The following is a 10,891-nucleotide window of genomic DNA, read 5'->3' on the forward strand; positions in this document are numbered from 1 at the left end:
CATTACAGAAGAGGCCATTTAAAGAGCTCTAGATCTTCCCCCTACTCCAAAAGGATTGGACGCCTTTCAAGAAGCCGCACTCAAGCACCAGATGTACCAATTTGACTGCGATGCCGTTCTCAGAGTTATCGCACTACCTGGCAGCCGTTGGATCTACGGATACCATCATACCCGCCCTAAGGGAATAACGGCTTCAGCACTTACCTTGGAGGCTCGCGTATGGGCACAGATCATGTTCCATTACGTCTTTCCAAGCACTCACGAGTCCTCCTTCACTGCGGACATGGCCGTTCTACTATGATGCATCTTTACAAACCATCCTCTGAACCTACCAAGACACATCCGGAATGCCATGGGACAAGTACAACTTGCGGGCAACTTACCTTTTCCCGCCTTGGTCTCAGATCTTGTCTCAGCAGCCGGAGTCTCCTACAGAGCTGGGGACACTGACGTTAGGATTTTTGCCAGTAAAGAATTTTATAAAAACAGTCGCGTTGTAGATATAGTCTCTAAACCAACAGAAATCCCTTCGTACAAACGTTTTGGTTGTCACAACTAACAAACCCCTAAATAAATTGATAACCGAAGTATTCAAACCTCGGGTCGTCTTCTCAAGGAACTGCAGGGAAGTATGTTCTTATTATTGGTTATGGAGATTGTAAATTGGGGTTTTGAGAATGAGGAGAGAATGGTTTAATCAGCAATTAAAGTAAATGAAGAACAGGTAATTTAAATGGCAAGTAAAATAAATCAATGACTGTAAATAGACTTTTGGCAAGGTATGAGAAATTATAGGTCCTATCCTAGCTATCCTTATCAATGATGATGAGAATTGAATCTTAATTCCACTTTGTTAACCTTTACTAAGACAAAGGAAGGTCAATGGATTAATTGGTTTGATCTTCGAATACTAATTATTTCCTATGAAAAGATTGGGATTATTAAAGTTCAATTTAATTAACAAAGATAACAATTATCAATCATGTTTGAGTTTGATAACTCCTGAGTTACTGATTTCTTAACCAAGACCAAAAGGAGAAAAGTAAATCTGCTGGAATAAAAATGTCTTTAGATGGGAATAACAATAATGTAAATAAAAGAAAGCAATATTAAACTGAAATACCTCAAATAACATTAATTCAAATGAATAATATGTAACATGGAAGAATTCATAAATCAACTTGCAACATCAAATAATCAACTAAAGTAAAGGAACATTGAACCTGGGATCGAGAGTCACTCCTAAAACTAAGAGAAATCCTAAATCCTAATCCTAAGAGATAAGAGAGAGGAGAGAACCTCCCTCAAAACCAAATCTAAATCATGAAAACTAAAAAGTGGAGACTCTCCTTGAATGGATGCATTCCCCCACTTCATAACCTCTGGTATATGCCTTCTGGACTTGGATTTGGGCCAAAAAGGGCTTCAGAATTTGCTGGGAGCGTTTTTTGCAAGTTCTGGTGCGTGGCCTCTGTCACGCGTCCGTGTGGGTCACGCGGTCGCGTCATTCGGTGTTTTCCCTGTCACGCGGTCGCGTCAGTCATGCGACCCCGTCATATGTGTTCTGCTTATGGCGCGCGGTCGCGTCAATCATGCGGCCGCGTCGCTGCTTCTTCGCGCTTGGCATGCGTCCGCGTCGCCCATGCTATCGCGTGGATGCCAGTTTCTCCAAAAACTCTGTTTTGTATTTTTCTTTCATTTTTGTATGTTTTCTTTCCATCCTTTAAGTCATTCCTGCCTTAGAAGATCTGAAACTACTCAACACACTAATCACGGCATCGAATGGAATTAAAGGTAATTAAAATAATTAATTTTAAAGCATAGGAAACATGTTTTTCACATACATCACATAATAAGGAAGGGAAAGTAAAACCGTGCAAATAATATGAATAAGTGGGTGAAGGATTAAATAAATCATTCAGATTAAGCACAAAATATATTATAAAATATGGGTTTATCAGACACCAAAGCTATGCTTCCACGGGATGATCAGTATGTCCCTAACGGGAAATACATCAGACCTCCACCAGCCGCCACAAGCCATCCTACTGAACCGGTTGAAGATATTCCTTCTTCAACACCACAAGCACCTACTGCAGACCAACTGCTACATCAGATACTCGAAAGGTTGGATCGGCAGGAACACAAAGCTAAGATGAGAGAGCGCCGTAACAAGCGCCGATTCACATACCTCAAGGAGCTGATTATGGGAATATTCAAGGACTCAGACACCCCGAACTCTAAGTCCTTTACTAGCACAGGAAGCCATGATGGCCCAGACTGTGGAGATACTGCTACCAGCCCACCTTTGTTTCTGACAAATGGCACCGAGGACGGTACAAACCCTTAAGTGTGGGGAGGTCGGTCAGTACCTGACTTCCGGAGGTAATTTCTCTTCCCTAAACACCAATAAATTAGGATATTTAGTTAATTTTTCTTTTGTAGAATAGGATAAATTGCATAGTAATAGATTAGTTGCATGCATGTTCTACTTGATTGAAAAGACAATAAGTTTCTTCTAAGACTCTATTTTTGGAACAAAATTTCACTAATTTTAATTAAAACTTTTATGTTAAATTTGCTTGAAGTTGTATTTGGAACATGATTTTTGAGCTAAAGAACACACAACATGTGAGATTCGAGCCTTTATGCATGGTTACACTATTTAACCATAATTATTTTATTCTTGTGTGTTTACTTCTCTATGATTGTAATCTATATTTTGTTTCATCCTATATGTCCAATGTTTATTATATTTATATGTTTGCATATGATTGAGGCCATTAATTGTTTAGCTCACTTATCCAAATTAAGCCTACCCTTTCAATTACCTTGGTTAGCCACTTTGAGCCTTTAAATCCCATTTGTTCAATATTTTACCACATTACTAGCCTTAAGCGGAAAAACAATTATATATCCCAAACTGAATCTTTGGTTAGCTTATGATAGAATTATGTGTGCTAATATAATGGGAAATTATGGAAACAAAAGATAATAAGGGAATGTGTCATGATAATATAATGGGAATTTGGACACCTACTCATGTGAAACTATAAGAATTAAAAATCTATGTGCATTGACAAGCTATGTTTATTTTTATGTTTATGTTAAAAAAAAAACCAAAAATATTCAATAAATAAATAAAGGGACAAAATTACCCTAATGTTAAGTTAAGAATTCAAAAATCAATGCATGTATGATAAAATTAAGATATAAAGTTGATACATGAGTGTGGAATGTGAAAGGGAAATTCTGGGTAGCTAGGTGTGAATTCTAAAGTTATATAGAATATATATATGTTATGTTAAAGCTTGGGTTAATTAAAGATTCAGTTTATAAGCTTACTTAGCCATATATGTATCCTTACCATTACCTTAGCCCCATTACAACCTTGAAAAGACCTCATGATGTTTGCATTTGTATATTAAATGTTGTTGATTGGTTAGGAGAAGAACAAAAAATTAGAGAGCACAATTAGAGAAGGATAGAGTAATTGCCCTATACACTAGAGAGATTAGAGCGTACATACATCATCAGTGAGAGTTCAATGCTTAAAATTCTATATTCCTTGCTTTCATGAGCTACCTTCTTGCATTTTTATCTGTTCTTACTATATAAGAATTGAATTAGTGGAATTTGATTTGTAATCATTTTGAAGAATTTATTTACTATTGATCAAGTGGACAAGAATCATATAGTTGCATTCACATATATAGGTTGCATTGCATTGCATGAGTTTTACATGTTCCTACTCATTTATTTTATCTCCTTTAACTAAGCATGAGGACATGCTAATGTTTAAGTGTGGGGAGGTTGATAAATCACTATTTTATGGTTTATAATGTGTTTATTTGTGTGGTTTTATCATGATCTTTACCCACTTATACATATGATTAGCATGCATTTATACTTCCTTCCTAAAATTATTACATGATTGAAAACTTGCTTCCTAGAGACTTTTAATTATGTATTTTAATTCTCCTTTATTCCATTTGATGCCGTGATCTGTGTGTTAAGTGTTTCAGGCTTTATAGGGCATGAATGAGTTGGAGATTGGAAAGGGAGCTTGCAAAATTGGAAGGAACACAGGAAATTAAGGAGATGACCAGCGAAAAATGACGCGGCCGCATGGCTCACGCGATCGCGCGAAAGAGAGGAAATCGCAGTGACGCGGCCACATGGCTCACGCAACCGCACGGATTGGAATAGCACAAGTGATGCGGATGCGTGGACGATGCGCCTACGTGGCAAGCAAAATGCCGAACGATGCGTCCGCATGAATGACGCGATCGCGTGACGTGCGCGATCTGCATAATCTGCAGAATTCGCTGGGGCGATTTTGGGCCCTGTTTTGACCCAGTTTTCGGTCCAGAAAAGCAAACTAGAGCCAGAGAACATGCAGAAACAAAGAACAACATTCATTCTACACAATTTTTAGTTTTTAGATCTAGTCTTACTCCTCCTCTAGGTTTTCTCTCTACACATTCATAGTTCTTAGGATTTTTATTTCTATTGCTCTTTGCATTGGGATATTGAGAAGAGTTATTACCTCATTAAGACTTCATCATTCTAGTTCGTTTTCTTTACTTAGCTTTACTCTTCCATGTCCTTTAATTTACTCAATTTTACTATTGGATTATTTTAGAATTTATTAATACAAGAATTACTTTTATTGTTAATTGATTCCTTTGAGTTTTATTTATCATGTCTTTCTTTAATTCCCTTTCCTATGTTATGAGTTCTACATTCACAATGAGCGAGTAGTTCTCTAACTTGATGGGAGTTGATTGAAAGGAACCCTTGAGTTAGGATGCTTAAAAGAAAAATTATAATTGGGTTTATTGTTGGAATGCTCTCTAGTCACTGACACTAATCCTTTTCAATTGAGCGGATTGGAACTTGTGAATAGAAACAGTATTCCAACTTGTTTGACTTTCCCTTACCTAGTAAGGGATAACTAAATAGAACAACCTTCAATTATCAATTAATCTTGAGAGTACTTCAACAAGAATAGGGCTTCCAACTAATTTACTTCCAGTCAAGGCTTTTATTCAACTTACTTAATTTCTCCAATTTAATTTTTTGTTTATTCAACTCAAACCCTTTTTGAAAACATCTGATTAATAAAATAGCACACCTTTCTGCAACTCGTTGGGAGACGACCTGGGATTCATACTCCCAGTATTTTAATTTTGATTTTTGTGACAACCCTTCTAAATTGATAAGTGGATTTCTGGTTGGTTAAGAACTATACTTGCAACGCATATCTCATAACAATTCTTAATTTGCCGATTTCCACCACGTCATAGCGCCTTTGCCTTGTAGAGGGAGCTCCAAATTCGAACCTTGGGTGAGCCAAATTGGCGACCCTTTTCTTCATGAAGAGTGGCGCTCAGTTAACTTACTAAATGCAACGCCCTTTTGTTTTGGTGAGAGCTTCCTTGTTCGAGCCTTGCTTGCAGCATTTGTGGCCAATTTCCTTGCTAAAGGGTAGCGCTTAGTGAACTCTCTTCACGTAGCGCCCTTGCTTGCAAGTGAGGAGCTCCCTCGTTCGAATCCTGGTGGCTTCTCTTTTGGCCTATTTCCCTTGGAGTAGCGCTTCTCTTGGTTCCTCAGGTGCTTGGTTCGAAACTTGATGGCTTCACTAGCAAATATTTAGCCTTGCATTTTCTTTTGCCAAGCCACGATAAAGTTAACTCTCTTAACTGAGAGCTATTGATTTTCTTGGGTTCCTTGGGCGCTCAGTTAATAAAGTTCACTTAGCGCCATGCCTTTGCTCCCTTGGCCTTGGTGTTTTGGTGCATCCCTCTTTCCAGGGCTCACTATTCGAGCGCTATGGCTTTGCTTGGTTTGATGAGTCCCACGCTTTTGTTTCCTTAGGCCACGCTTCATAGGGCACGCTTTCCTTGTTTCTTTCTTTTCTTCACCTACAAGTAATCAAAACAACCAATCAAAGCATCACCAAATTCACAAGGTTTATAATTCATTCAAAAACCAACTAATTCTAGCTTAAATCTCATGGTTGATTAACTCAACAAAACCATGCAATTCCACTCCAAATTAGTTACTTATAATGCAAGAAAGTGTATAAAACTTAATGAAACAAGTGAAAAGTGCTTGAAAAGCTAGCATAAGATGACTTGTCATCACAACACCAAACTTAAACCTTGCTTGTCCCCAAGCAAGCACTAAATATAAGAGAAAATGAAATGATATAGAGAAGTATGCATGTCCTTATTTAGCAGATAATTGAACTTTGTTCATGGGGTTTTTTGCAGACAATGGTAGCTCATTTATTACTTGCTGACAGATAAGAAATGTTTCCTTAAAGGTTCACTAGAGTTGCTGCTATAATGTCTTGCTTTTGCTTGATCCCTTGCTAGCTTTTTCTTTCTTTCTTTTGCTTTATAAAGCTTATTTCTTAATGGAGGCTTGGTGGCAAATGTTACAGCAGTCTTTTGGCTAAATTTTGCTCAACATTTCTTCACCAAAGACACATGGCTCACAATTTCTTCCTAGGAACATTGATGCCCAGTATCTCTTTGGATTACTAAATGCTTTGTAACTAGGTTGCTCTTGATAGTGGACTTTCAGTTGGCAATCCCAAATCAGTTGATCTAAGTGGCCAAGTTTCAAAATACTCCTCAAAACTTACTTGTCCAAGCATATCCCAATACAAAAACACCACAGGCATATGTCCTAGGGTCCAAGCTATTGGTGTCTAGCCTTATTGTTTGTTTCTTTGCCAATTCCTGGCTTTTCTTTTTCTTTTTCTTTTTCTTTTGCTTCATTCTCAAGGGAATGTCATTAATTAATAGACTTTATAGTAGCAAACTAATTTACACTTCAAAGAACATGTTATTATGCAGCTTTTGTTATTTGAACAAACCATTAAATCAAACACATACCACCACTGAATTTCATTCTAACTTCTACAACATTGAACATTTGCTTTCTTGTTTCAAACATTTCTCTTTTATTTTTGCAGAAGGGAAACAAAACAGAATTCAAGCTAATGAGTTATGACAAGTATAATATGCAGGCTAGCATTCTTAGCAAACATTTCCACTTACACCTAATTGAACACTTCAGCAAGACATATAGGAATTTCCAAATTAAAATGCTTCAAAGCAACAAGGATTAAGTGTCAATACAACCTGTTGGGACTGTCTCTCATCTTTCCTTCTGTCATCATTATTTCTCTCTGTTGTTCCTCCTTCGGATGATGATACAGAACCCTTTTACAGATTTAATATTTTTCTGCATAATCCTTAAAAGTTGCTTGTTTCTCAAGCCCTTAGGCAACTGGTTATTATGCAAGATTTGCTTGTAGGCTTTTGAATTTAGTTTGGTGTGTGAACACCAAACTTAGTTCCTTGCCAATGTTTCTTATGCATCAAGTCAACCATATGTGAACCCCTTTGTCTTTGCTAAAGGCAGTAAAACTAAAAACTAGAAAACGGACACTGGTTAAGTAGTTTTTCTGATTGCTTGAAGCTAGCAACCCTTTATGCAGAAGGTGAAAATGTGTTTTTCAATGAGATTTTTGGTAGAACACCAAACTTAGCATCCTTCATTCTCCCTTATATTGTTTTGGTGTGCAACACCAAACTTAGCTACTTGCAATACAGATAAAGCTACGCAGCCTTGTTTATTGAAATAGTTGGGAAAAGAAAACTACCTTTGGTTGGGTTGCCTCCCAACAAGCGCTTCTTTATTGTCACTAGCTTGACATCTTGTTCTTTGATCATGGAGGCTGAAAATCATAGTGCCTTAGCTTTTTTCCTCTTACTGTGAACTTCCTTCCAGTGCCTTGATGTTCAACTCTGCATGCTCTAGTGAGAGTATCCTGTTGATAGTGTAGTAATCATCAGATTTATGATTTGTCCCCAACTACTGGTAAATTAACTGCACTTTATCTCCCTTTGAAAATCATTCAGTTGGGATCTTTTTATTTTTCCACCCTTTTGGACCCTTTTTCTTGCTTTTCTTCCATTTTCTTGGTGATTCTTTTCCTTTGACAGTGGGCTGTATTTTGAAATTTGTCTTCTTATTAGCTAACACTTTATCTCCTTCTTGCTTTCTCTCATCATTCTTTAGAGTCTCATTCTCCTTTTGTCCTGCTTTGTTGCTTGTCTCTTGCTCTGGAAGGGAATCAATGAGTGTCTTTTTGGTTTCTTCCTTCCACTGCAAGTCTTCTTTGTCAACCTCCATGCATTTTTCCTTTTCATCATTATGTTGTGCTTCCGGAAAGACATTCAGAGTAATGCTTTCATCATGTACTCTTAGGGTCAGCTCTCCTTGTTCAACATCTATGATGGCTCTTGCTGTGGCCAAGAAAGGTCTTCCCAAGATAATATAGTAACTTCTTTCTTCTCCCAGATCCAGAATCACAAAGTCAGCTGGGAATATGAATGTTCCTACTTGAACCAAGAGATTTTCAATCACTCCTCTGGGAAAAACTAAGGATTTGTCCACAAGTTCTAGTGACATTTGTGCGGGCTTTACTTCCTCTATGCATAGCCTTCTCATCATAGAATAGGGAATTAGATTGATGCTTCCTCCTAGGTCACAAAGTGCCTTATCAATGGTTAGACTACCAATAGTACAAGGCAGGAAGAAACTCACAGGGTCTTTGAGCTTTGGAGGGAGGCCCCTTTGAATAACAGCACTGCATTCTTCTGTGAGCATAATGGTTTCCTTCTCATGACAACTTCTTTTTTTGTTAATGAGCTCCTTCAAGAACTTTGCATATAGAGGCATCTGCTCGAATGCCTCAGCAAGTGGGATGTTAATCTCCAACTTCTTGAAGACTTCAAAAAACTTGGGGAAGTGTTGATCCTTGGTTTCCTTGTTGAACATTTGAGGATATGGCAAGGGAGGTGTGTGAGCCTTCATTAACTGCTTCTATCCTTGAGAGGGTTCCTCTATTACTTGCTTCCCTCTCCTTGATTCTTGTGATTGCTCATCTTCCTTTTTAGGCTTCTCTTGATCCTCCCTGTTAAGTGCAGCTTCTTCCTTGTTGCTGGCTTCATCATGCTTGCTAATGGCCTTGTCATTGTCCTTTGGCTTCTTATTGGCTTCAGTGTTACTCACCAAGGTTTTTCCACTCCTCAGTTGGATGGATTTGCACTCTTCTTTAGGATTTGGAATGGTATCACTTGGGAGTGAATTTGTTGTCTTTTCAATCATTGCTTGCTTGGACAGTTGTCCAATTTTCCTTTCTAAGTTTCTTATTGAAGCTTCCTGATTCTTGCTTGTTATCTCTTGGTGCTTTATCATCTTTTCCATCAATATCTCCAAGTTGGAGATCCTTTGAGTGTCTTGTGATGCTTGTGGCTGGTTGTAAGATGTTAAAGGTGGATGATAGGTGTTTTGGTTAGTGGTTGGGTTATTGAGTGGATAGTAACTGGAATTTGGGTAGTTATTTTGGGGTTTTCTATATGGATTGGGGTTAGTGTTTTGCTGGTTGTGGTTCTGGTTGTTTCTTGAGTTGTTTTGGTTTGAATTTTTTTGCCATGGTTGCTGATTTTGATTGTGGTTATCTCCCCACCTCAGATTTGGATGGTTCTTCCAGGATGGATTGTAAGTGTCACCATAAACTTCATTTTGGCCAGAGCCTTGGTTGTGCACATATTGAATTTATTCCTACTACTGATCTTCTTGGTTTTTTTCATTTTGCCCCCGTGTGGGTGATGGTTGGCTTGTATTCACTGTTGCAACTTGGAGGCTATCAATTCTCTTAGCCATTTGCTCAAATTGTTGCTGGATTTGCTGCTGCATCACCTTGTGTTGAGCTAGGATTGTGTCTACTCCTTCCAACTCTAGTACTCCCTTTCTTTGAGCTGGTTGGCGTTGTCTCTAATGAGAAAAGAAATATTGATTGTTTGCCACGATATCAATGAGGTTTTGAGCGTCCTCTGCTGTCTTCATAAGTTGCAAAGAGCCTCCTGCTGAATGATCTAGTGCTTCCTAAGCCTTCAGAGTCAAACCTTCATAGAAATTTTGAAGGACGTCCCATTCATTAAATATTTCAGGGGGACATTTTCTAATCAAAGCCTTGAACCTCTCCCATGCCTCATAGAGAGATTATGCATCCATCTGTGTGAAGGTTTGTACCTCAGTCTTGAGCCTGATGATCCTTTGAGGGGGGTAAAACTTGGCCAAGAATTTATTCACTAGATCCTCCCAACTAGTTATGCTTCCTTGTGGAAAGGTTCCAAGCCATTAAGCAGCCTTATCCCTCAATGAAAATGGGAACAGTAGTAATTTGTGTGTTTTTGGATGCACACCATTGGACTTCCCTGTATCACAGATCCTTAGGAAGGTAGATAAATGCTGATTTGGATCTTCTATTGGACTTCCTCCATATGAGCAGTTATTTTGTACCAATGTGATGAGATGGGGCTTCAATTCAAAGTTATTTGCATTGACATTTGGGGTAAGGATGCTACTCCCACAATGCCTTGGATTAGCAAATGTATATGAAGCCAAAACCCTCCTCTGGGGTTGAACGTTGTTGTTGGCCACTCCCACTATTGGATTTGTTGGATTTGTTGAATGTTCCTCCATTTCTTGGAATTCTTCCTCTGAATCCTCTTCTCCAGCAATGCATTTCCCTCTTGCTTCTCTTCTTAACCTTCGAAGAGTTCTTTCATCAGTTTCACAGAAGGTAGGGATCTCTCTCCTTGCTTCTGTCATACAAAAGCAAGAAACAAACAGACACAGAACCAAAAAACAATTCACTCTATGATAGAGCAAAGTTAGTGTTAGCTTAAGCAAAATTTTAAACAGTTAATGTGTTGTTAAAAACAAAGTAAGTAAACAAAAATAAAGAAAAAGTGCTTAATCTAGACCACCATCTTATTTAATCATTGTCAATCTAAATCAA

The 10,891-nt window shown here is 38.1% G+C and overlaps 1 non-coding gene across 1 annotated transcript; it reads left to right on the plus strand.

Annotated features, from left to right (window-relative positions):
• Positions 1-10,030: 10,030 nt before the first annotated feature.
• On the plus strand, positions 10,031-10,134 carry LOC112752612 (small nucleolar RNA R71). The gene has a single exon (XR_003177040.1). It is a non-coding gene; the product is annotated as a small nucleolar RNA R71 (small nucleolar RNA).
• The last annotated feature ends 757 nt before the right edge of the window (positions 10,135-10,891 follow it).

This window comes from Arachis hypogaea, chromosome 15 (assembly GCF_003086295.3).
Source record: "Arachis hypogaea cultivar Tifrunner chromosome 15, arahy.Tifrunner.gnm2.J5K5, whole genome shotgun sequence".
In the NCBI taxonomy this organism is placed as follows: Eukaryota; Viridiplantae; Streptophyta; class Magnoliopsida; order Fabales; family Fabaceae; genus Arachis; species Arachis hypogaea.